The 10,455-nt window shown below is 55.3% G+C and overlaps 1 long non-coding RNA gene across 2 annotated transcripts; it reads right to left on the bottom strand.

Annotated features, from left to right (window-relative positions):
• Positions 1-5,410: 5,410 nt before the first annotated feature.
• LOC133080475 (uncharacterized) lies at positions 5,411-9,975 on the bottom strand. Of its 2 annotated transcripts, XR_009698505.1 has the most exons (4): positions 9,945-9,975; positions 7,024-7,097; positions 6,071-6,315; positions 5,411-5,826 (listed from the first exon to the last, which is right to left on the bottom strand). It is a non-coding gene; the product is annotated as an uncharacterized LOC133080475 (long non-coding RNA). The 2 variants fall into 2 exon arrangements; XR_009698504.1 differs by lacking the exon at positions 9,945-9,975 and having other exon boundaries at positions 7,024-7,182.
• Positions 9,976-10,455: the final 480 nt, after the last annotated feature.

Genomic DNA, 10,455 nt, shown 5'->3' with positions numbered 1-10,455 from the left:
CCTCTCTCTCCTGCTGGGGCTACTAAAAGTGGCTCAAGCCCCCCGCAGATGGGCCTAATATAGCTCATCAGAGGCCCTTAAGGGGCCAGGCTCTGATGCGGAACCCCATCACCCCGGCTGACTGCCGAGCTATACTCCCCAGGCACAGCTAGACAGGAGTTACCTATGCAGGTGCAGACGCCCCAGGGCCCCAGTCCCCTCCACCTGTACGTAAGTCCCACTCCCAATGCGCGCTGCTGGGGAAGGATGAGCAAAGCCCCACACACTGCTTATCTCTGCATGTTCCCAAAGACGCCCATGCAGACGTTACCAAGCCCGTGTTCGTACTTTTAATGTAAAGACACAGCCACTGGTGAGCTGTGAGGAGAGTTGCACAAATCAACGCCGGCGCGGCTGTGCTGAGTCTTCTTGATTCTCGGGAGCTGGCGCTTGGGCGCCGGAGGGCCTGGGGGCGGGGCGAGCGGTGCAGAGGGAGAGAGCCCCCCCTCGGCCTCCGCATTTCCCTTCAATCAGGCCCCAACCCAGCCCTCCCTCTGGGACTCCTGACGCCCCTCCTCTGGCCTGAGTGACAAGCCAGAGTGAGCTCTTCACGGGAGAGAGGGAAAAGGACCGACATCCAGAGAACTCGGAAACAGCGGGATGAATAGCGCTTTGTTTACCACGCACACGATCCCGTGCTGGGCCGGGGGGTGGGGAGGAGGTGAGACCAACCGGAGGCCGCGGCCTCGCAGCCCGGGCTCCACCCGCCACCCCGGCGCCTCCCACCCCTGAGAAAGTGCTTTGTAAACGAAATCTCTATGCAAATGTTGTTTTATCATTATTACACCACCCCTGCCCGCAAGGCTGGGGACGTCGGAAAAGGCTTTCCAAGGAGCATCTGCGGGCTGTAACTGGGGCAGGCTTCCCCCTCCCCCTGCTCTGGCCCCCAGCGGGCCTTCCCTGCCGACGGAGCCGAGGTTTCAGAGCTGCTGGGGAGCGGATGCCCGCAACCCAAGCGCCCTCCTTCCTGGACCCAGCAGGGCGAGGCGGGCAGCGCCCTGTAGGCCTGCGGCCGGGCCAGCAAGAGGGAGCCTGCTGACTTCTGTTTCCGCCTGGCTGTGGCTCCCACATTCGTTGTTCTTTTGAACCCTGGATCAGAAAAGAAAACGGCCGGAGAGATAGACACCTGGAGCCCAGGCGGGGCTGGGAGCGGCAGGGAAGGGATCCTGGAGTCTCCAGAAGCTGGGAGCTCCCTCCAGCTGCACCCCAGGGAGGCAGAGGGGCGGAGGGTCCCTGGGGTAGGCGGCCTTGCTTCTTTGGGCCCTTTTCATGTACACTGATTAGTCTCCAAAACACCTTCATCTGTGGACACAGGCTCATGTCAGGCTCCTTCCCGCCAACCTGGCAGGGGGCAGCTACAACACGGAGGCCCAGCAAGGCCAAGGGCACGTGGTTGGGAAGGTGATAATGATGGAATTCAAACCCAGGTCTCTTGGTGATCTCCTTCCATAAACATCCCAGAGCATCTCTGTGCCAGGAACTGGGGACCCCAAAACAAAGGACTGTGTCCCTGCCTTCAGGGATGGCCCAGTCAAGTGGGGGAGACTTTCACCAGCACGGTTCTACCACGGCAGGTGTTGGTAGCAGAGGGACAAACGCCAAGAGGGGAGCTCATCGTGCGGGGGCAGGGAGGGGTGGCGGGGAGGGCTCTCGGAAGAGAGACGGATGGCGATGGGGGGTTGGGAGGCAGAGTGTTGCAGAGGAGGGGCCAGAGGTGTGAAAGCATGGGGCCACGAAGCAACGTGGAAGGCCGGGGGCACGGTCAAGGGTTTGGTTCGGTCGAAGCGTGGGTTTAGAGAAGGGCAGTGTGGTGACAAGACTGGAGAAGGAAGTAGGGCCCCAAAGCTGGAGTGCCTTTCAGGGCTCAGTTTTTATCACGAAGCCAGCGGGGAGCTCCTGCAGGGCTAGGAGAGCAGCACACAACACCCTGAAGAATGGAGTGTGGGGAGACCACTTCGTGATGATAAAAAGTAAGAATGATAGCCCCGGAGACATCAGCGGGGGTGCCTCTCAGCACCTTGGTGGCCCGAAGAGTTCATCAGGAGGGCGGAGAAGGAAGGAGGCCCCGTGGAGAGCCCTCCCTCCATCCACACCCAGCCCCGCAGCTCCCCTCCTCTCCCAGCCAGGGTCCCACGCCCAACCCGGGCTCCCGCCCCAGAAGGTGTGCACAGGGTGTGGCTTCCAGGGACTCCCTCCTCCCGCTGCCTCACCGTTTATTTGCCATAGAGTGACAGCGTCTTGCGTGCATGGTTGTTTTTTTGTTTTGGCTGCGTTGGGTCTTTGTTGCTGCGCGCGGGCTTTCTCTAGTTGCGGCGAGCGGGGGGCTACTCTTCGTTGCGCTGCGCGGGCTTCTCACTGCGGTGGCTTCTCTTGTTGCGGAGCACCGGCTCTAGGCGCATGGGTTTCAGTAGTTGTGGCGCACGGGCTCTAGAGCGCAGGCTCAGTAATTGTGGCGCATGCGCTTAGTTGCTCAGCAGCACGTGGGATCTTCCCGGACCAGGGCTCGAACCCGTGTCCCCTGCATTGGCAGGCGGATTCTTAACCACTGCGCCCCAGGGAAGCCCACATGCATGGTTTTTGCTTCCCCAAAATACCTTCTGTAGTGGGTTGACTTGTCTCCCCCAGGATGATACACCAAGTCCTCACCCCTGGTACCTGTGAATGTGAGCTTATTTGGAAACTGGGTCTTTGCAGATGCAATTAAGTTAAGGATCTCAAGGTGAGATCATCCTGGAATTCAGGTGAGTCCTGAACCCATGACTGGTGCCCTTGGAAAAGAGAGGGAGATCGGAGACGCTGAGATACAGAAGAGCCCCAGAGAAGAAGCCTCGCAAAGACGGGAGGAGACTGGAGGCGTAGAGCTACCAAGGGACCCCACAGGTGGCCGCCCTCACCAGAAGCCAGGAGAGAGGCACGGGCCCCTCCTCCCTCAGAGGCTCCAGAAGGGGGACTTCCCTGGTGGTCCAGTGGCTAAGACGCCACGCTCCCAATGCAGGGGGCCAGGGTTTGATCCCTGGTCAGGGAACTAGATCCCACATGCCGCAACTGAGAGTCTGCATTGCCGCAACTAAACATCCCGCACGCGGCAATGAAGATCCCGCATGCTGCAACTAAGACCCAGCGCAGCCAAATAAATAAATAAATATTAAAAAAAAAAAAAAAAAAAGAGGCTCCAGAAGGAACCAACCTATGACACCTCAATTTTGAGAGTATATTTCTGTTGCTTTAAGCCACCACCTTTGTGGCCATTTGTTATAGCGGCCTTAGGAAACGAATACACCTTCCCACTTGGAAATTGAGTTTCGGAAGTCCTCACCCCTTTTACAGCTGAGCAAATAAAAATGCAGAGAAGATGGGTGATTGCCAAGGTCCCACAGCTAAGGAGCATCTGAATCGGGAGTCGGATCTGGGTCTCCCGCCTCCCAGGCACTTTGCTTCTCCTCTCTCTCTCAGAACTGGGGGAGCTGCCCACCCGACACCCCTCATTTATACTCCTACCTCACGGCTCCCAAGTGGACCAGCGCCCTCATTGTGCAAAGACAAAAAGCGAGCCCCACGCCAGAGGAACCCTGGCAATGCCTGGAGGAGGGGCCGGCCTGGGAGCAGGGGGCCCGGCTCTGGGATGTCCCCTCTGGAATCTCCCCGTCCGCTCTTCTGTGCCCTGGAGCTGATCCCAAGCATTTGTGTTTTCATTTCTTAATTAATTCATGGCTGCAAAGTGGACGCACAAATCACTGCACAAACAGTGGCATTAATTTTTAATCACCATCATTATGAGGTTCTTATTTAACTCTGGCTTCAGATTTCCCGAATCATCATCACCCAGCTCCTTTCCCTTTATAAACGCACAGCTCTGAAAAGCAGTGGGTGTGGGGAGCTCTGGAATTCTCTGGCTGCCTGGAACTGGCCGAGGTCATCCTGCTCGGCCCAGCCATGGATCAGTCCCAGCCGGTGCTCTTCTGGGCAGAGTGTGGCCACGCCCCCTCCACCCTGGTACATCTGCCTTACTCCCCACTCGGGACGTGAGTTGGTGGAAAAGGGGCCAGGCTGGCATCAGACAGGTCGGGGTTCACATCCTGGTTCTGCCTTTCCCCAGTCTGCCACCCCAGGCCAGTCAACCCCTCTGAGCTCCAGATTCTGCATCAGTAAAAGGGGACCCACATGTGACCTCCCTGGGGGGCTGAGGTTAGTGAGAAGTCCACGCGGAAGCCTGACACCAGAGGTACGTGCCGTGAAGTATGAGCTGGTGCTCAAGGCCCCAGGTGTCCGCCCCTGGGTCCGTGGGGCCACCCCTTCTCCAAATGTATTAATCCTTCAGGCCCCTGATAAAAGGTGCTGTGAGGGGCAGGGGACTCCACGCTGTCCAGCTGCTGCTGGAGCGGCCGCTCTAAGTCCAGTAGGGACGGGCCTGCCGCTGGAGAGCTGCTGGGAGGGGCTGGAGGTCAGAGGAGCCCCGGGTGACCCACAGCTGCTACTCCGGCCCAGGAACAATGAGCCAGCGTGCCCTGCCCCCTCCACTGCTCTTTGTGCCCGAGATGCCACTTGGCGGGGACAGCTGTTGGCCTCCCAGTAGCCACTTGAAGTGCAGGGCAGCGAGGTCCAGCAGCCGGGATGGTCCTGTTCTGTCTTTGCCCGGGAGCTTGGCCTCTGGGAGTCCGGTGGTTCTAGAAACTCTACTCTGGAAAAGGCATCCCTCTTCCCTAGGGGCGTGGGCCCAGTAACAGGACAAATGACCCTGCCCACATTTCTCATCAGGGCCTCCTCTGGTCCTCACTGCAACCACTCAAGTTGCTTCTGCCCATTTTACAGGTAAAGAAACCAAGTCCCAGAGGGGTGAAGCAACTGCTTAAAGCTCACACAGCCAGTAGATGTTGGAATGGGGACCTAGACTCCCAACCATTGCTCCTAATTACTAGGACTTCATCAGGGGAGTGTCACCATGTACACTGCATTCTCTCTAATTCCCACAAAACCCCAGAAAGAGAGGCATTCTTCTTTCTCTTCTACAGTCGAGAAAACCAAGGCTCAGTGGCTTACCCGAGCTTCCCAAAGACCATCAGCTCGGTCTGCATGACTCCAAAGCCAAGCTCCTTCCAGCTGACCAAGCTGCAGTACAGGAAAGGGCCCCACCCCTTGCCAGGCCGGTGAGACGACCAAGACCCCTGAGGCCCGAGACTATGCCCGGGCATATGGGTGGGCATGTGGATTATATTTCTAGCCAGAGAGTCAAGGAGACAGGACCTTTTGGGCTCAGAGGGGTCAGTCTCGGCCCAGGGGGTGTCCCAGTAGCTTTTCTCCTCCACTGAGAGAGATTGAGATTTTTAAAAATATAAATTTATTTATTTATTTATTTTTGGCTGCGTTGGGTCTTTGTTGCTGTGCACGCAGTCTTTCTCTAGTTGCGGCGAGCGGGGGCTACTCTTCGTTGCAGTGCGCAGGCTTCTCATTGCGGTGGCTCCTCTTGTTGTGGAGCACGGGCTCTAGGCGCGCGGGCTTCAGTAGTTGTGGCTCGTGGGCTCAGTAGTTGTGGCGCACAGGCTCTGTAGTTGTAGCACATGGGCTTAGTTGCTCCGCGGCATGTGGGATCTTCCCGGACCAGGGCTCGAACCCGTGTCCCCTGCGTTGGCAGGCGGATTCTTAACCACTGCGCCACCAGGGAAGTCCAGAGATTGAGATTTGAAGATACTACACTGCTGGCTTTGAAGATGGAAGGTGGAACCATGAACCAAGGAATGCAGGTGCCTCCAGAAGCTGGAAGAGGCAAGGAAACAAATTCTCCCCTAGAACCTGCAGAAGGAAAGCACACCTGCCAACACCTTGATTTTAGCTCAGTGAAGGCCCTTTCTGACCTCCAGAATTATAAAACAATATGTTTGTGTTGTCTCAAGCTACTAAATTTGTAGTAATTTGGTACAGTAACAATAAGGAAACGAAGACAGAGGGGAAAGTCACTGATAAACAGGCAGTTGAATCCTACAATGTGGGACACAGGGGCATTTGCAGAACTACTGCAAGACTACTTAGCTCTCACCTGGATGGCAAGGACAGGTTTCCGGGAGGATGTGAAACACAGCTGAGACAGGTAGAGCGTTGTCAAGGTGGTAAAGAACAATGTTCCCAGCAGCAGCAGTGCATTTGGGAAACCGCTTCTGGCTCTGCAGGGCTGAATCCGGCAGGTCGGCTGTTGAAAGAGGTTCAAGGAGCTGGTGGCTTGGGAAGGGCCTTGACGCTGAGGCCTTGGGAGTCACAGAAGGAGCTGGCCTTGCAGCACTGGGTCTGCTCAGGGTAGAAAGTCAAGATAAACCATAATTATGAGCAAAGTTCTAATATCTATCCCTGCATCCCGGTGGATGGTCCTGTGTACCTCCTGGGGTGCATGAGCCCCTCGCCCTCACTTGGAGGAGGGAGAGGAAGGTTTTTCTAGAACACAGGCCGCCAGCTGGTTGCCGACACTGTGATGGATTAGTTCTCCCTGCCCCGGCCTGGTGCACTCACTCTGATGGATTGGGGTCAAGGTCACAGGTTTGACCTGCCTTTGGGTCAATGGAGTTGGGAAGAAAAAGTCCATTTTCATCACGAAAGACTGCCCTCTGGTCTGTTATCACTAAATGATTCTTGGGTCACAAGGCAGACAGACAGGGTACAGATGGAAAAACCCTCCAGGGCCTGACTGTTGACAGGGAGTCAATGGTGCCCACGCTGTGTACAAAGCCCAGGGGGTGTGGGCGGCAGAAGCGGGCAAGCAGAGGGCAACCCCTCCCCACTCCCAGCCTGGACAAACCACCCTGACCCCTGGGTGGGGGGCGGGGGAGACGGCAGGGCCCCAGGGGGGAGAAGCTCGCCCACCCTGACCTTCCCTCCTGTTGGGCGTTCATCACATCCATCCAGCTGCCCTTGCTCTCGCTCCTTGGCTTGGCTTTGAATTCCATCTCTGGCCCACGACTCCCCATCTAGATGAACAGTTCCAAGCACGTGGGGACTCACCCACTGTCTCAGTCAGCTCGGGATCCACGGACGGGGCATAAACGGCAAATATTTAGTTCTCTCAGTTTGGAAGGCTGGAAGTCCAAGATGCAGGTATCAGCATGGCTGGCTTTTGCTGAAGGGCTCTCTTCCTGGCTTGCACAGGGCTGCCTTCTCACTGTGTCCTCACGTGGCAGAGAGAGAACGCGTTCTGGTCTCTCTTCGTCTTCTCATAAAGACACTAATTCATCATGGGGGACCCACCCTCATGACCTCATCTAAACTTAATCACCTCCCCAAGGCCCTGCCTCCTAACACCATCACACTGTGGGACCACCTTCTCAGCACACTCCTGAATCTGACCCCAGGATGAGAAATTAGAAAGCCACCTCCGTGTGGCTGCTTCTCAAATAATACCCACATAGTAACATGTTACTGACTAAGAAGAAGGGCCAGTTTTCTCAATTAAAGTAGGTAACTGAAGATGCAAGTATATCTATTTTCCCCCGTGGGACTCCATAACCCTTTCTGTGCTTTGAATAAAAAACACGTGACCTGAAAACATTTTTCTCTTAGATTGGCCTTTGTTTTAAAAAAAAGAAAAAGAAAAAAGGTGTCTCACCACTCCTATAAGAGCAGTGGTTTTCATTACCGTGGGGGCGTTTGGCAATGTCTGGGGCCATTTTGGATCAGCATAGGGCATAGCCCATTGGGGAGATGCTCCCAACATCTAGTGGGCAGAGGCCAGGAATGCTGCCCAGCACCCCACAGGGCACGGGACGTTTCCTGATAACAAAGAATGATCCAGGCCCCAGATGCCAATAGTGCTGAGGTTGAGAAATCCTGCTCTGTCTGGTAGAATCTAAGTTGCATCTCTGGGCTTCCCTGGTGGCGCAGTGGTTAAGAATCCGCCTGCCAATGCAGGGGACACGGGTTCGAGCCCTGGTCCGGGAAGATCCCACATGCCACGGAACAACTAAGCCTGTGCGCCACAACTAAACTCTAGCCTGCGCTCTAAAGCCTACGAGCCACAACTACTGAGCCCATGCGCCACAACTACTGAAGCCTGCGTGCCTAGAGCCCGTGCTCCGCAACAAGAGAAGCCACCGCAATGAGAAGCCTGTGCACTGCAACGAAGAGTAGCCCCCGCTCGCCGCAACTAGAGAAAGCCTACGCACAGCAACAAAGACCCAACGCAGCCATAAATAAATAAATAAATAAATTGCATCTCTTGGATGAATGACTTGGATGGCTTGGGTCTGACCCTCTATAGAGTTGGTTTTATTGATCTGCACCCTGGCATTAAGTCTTTGATTTACCCTGAGCGGAAATGCAGCTTGATGGGGTTCGCATGACCTTATCTGTTATGAGACTGTTTTGAAGACACGGACTGGGACCCCACCCCTGTCCCCTTCAGAGATCTCACAGGGATCCCTCTCAGACCTCAGTGTCAGAAAAAGCTTCTTCTGGGATTGTTCCAACCTCATAGACTTCGTGAGTCTTGTAACGGGTGGATTTCCCTCTTCGCTTTGACTGATAGGAAGCTCAGAGCCCAATTTTCAGTCCACCTTTGAGCACATTTCTGGGTACCACCCTCTTGGTTCATTGTACTGTTTGTTCCAGGCTTGTTTTCTCTCTGATCTATTTTTATCCTATTGTATTTTAAGTATTTTTGTAAGCTGCTTCCAATCCTTTTTGGAACAAAGCAGGGTAAAAACAAAACAAAACAAAATTCAGCAGAGCCCTGTGGCCTTGGCGGGCATGTTTTTTGTTTTTGTTTTTTTAAAAGATAGATATTATTTTATTTTATTCATTTTTGGCTGTGTTGGGTCTTTGTTGCTGCGCATGGGCTTTCTCTAGTTGCGGCGAGCAGGGGCTACTCTTCGTTGTGGTGTGCGGGCTTCTTATCGCGGTGGCTTCTCTTGTTGCGGAGCTCGGGCTCCAGGCGCGTGGGCTTCAGTAGCTGTGGCACGCAGGCCCAGCAGTTGTGGCCCGCGGGCTTAGCTGTTCCGCAGCATGTGGGATCTTCCCGGACCAGGGCTCGAACCCGTGTCCCCTGCATTGGCAGGCAGATTCTTAACCACTGCACCACCAGGGAAGCCCTTGGCGGGCATTTTTTAACAGAGCAAGTTCATTTCAGGGTTGGAGTCCCGGGGGGAAGGCAGCTCTCCCTGGCTCCTCCTGTCCCCTCCTGGGAGTCTCCGTCTTGGAGAACAGAAGCTCCGTGTGTAAGAGCAACAGGCTTCAGAGGCAAAGCCTCCAACCTCCATCTGCCTGCAAATACCTTTCCTCCCCCAAAGCGTTCTTTCCAGTCTCCCATCTGGCTGTTGGCAGGAAGCCACAGGGCCTTGAGAAGCCTGCAAAGGGGAAGTAGAGAGACAAGCTCTCCTGCTTTTATTCCTAACTTCGCTTTCCTGCATCTTTTTTTTTAATTCTTTCTTTTTTGGTTGAAGTACAGCTGATTTACAGTGTTGTGCCAGTCTCTGCTGTACAGCAAAGTGACTCAGTTATACACATAGATACGTTCTTTTTTTAATATTCTTTTCCATTATGGTTTATCCCAGGAGATTGGATATAGTTCCCTGTGCTATAGAGTAGGACCTTGTTGTTTATCTATGCTTTCCTGCATCTTAACTCAGGGTCTTCAGGGTCCAGGGATACTTTGCATGCAGGTTATTGCTGCGCCAGGAAGGGTCCCCGCCCAAGTGTGAAGTCCGGGCATTTGGGAGGATGCTGTGTGAAGGCCGAGGTAAGCCGGGGAAGGGTGGGGGTGCCACACACACACCTGAAATAGCCAACACCGCCCCCTCCGCCACCCCGACAAGGACCACACTCCCAGCTCTGCCCCACGCAGTCTACGGGCTCAGCCTTTCCCTCGTCTGTCACACCACAGAGCCAAGCCAGCCCCGTCCACCTCACAGCCTCTGCTCTGCTCCACTCACCAGACTTCAGCCAGTGCCGCCTTCTCCGGCCTCTGTCTTCCCATCTGTAAAATGGGTGGAGGCGGGTGGTGAACCAGATCCTAAAATGTGAAGATCCTAAGAACCCCCTTCCCGCAGGTGTCCCGAACCCCTCTATTCCTTTTCTATTCCTTGTGTGCACTTTCTTCTGAGAACATGGTGCAACCCTGGTGAAGAGGAGGAGGTGGCTGGGGTGTGAGAATGGAGTCGAAGGGGAGCCCTATGGGACCAGCCTGGACCCCAGCGGGAGCACGGCCCTGAGGCTGTGGACAGAGACAGAGGCCAGCCCTGAGTGACCCTGGGAATGGCAGGGGCTGCTCTGCTCAGCACACTTGGCACTACCTGCGGGGCCCTTTGGATGATGCAAAGCAGCAGTAGCTGCTGAAAGGGTCCTGGAGCTGCCAGCGCCTCATCTGGCAGGAAGCACACCCCCCTTTCTCTTGGGCACACCCCTACCAGCGGGGCTGTCAGCTCGGCCTCTCTCTGCACTGCT

This window comes from Eubalaena glacialis, chromosome 19, assembly GCF_028564815.1.
Source record: "Eubalaena glacialis isolate mEubGla1 chromosome 19, mEubGla1.1.hap2.+ XY, whole genome shotgun sequence".
Lineage (NCBI taxonomy): Eukaryota > Metazoa > Chordata > Mammalia > Artiodactyla > Balaenidae > Eubalaena > Eubalaena glacialis.
Note: the sequence above shows the minus strand (reverse complement) of the source record. Positions and strands in the feature narration are given on the sequence as shown.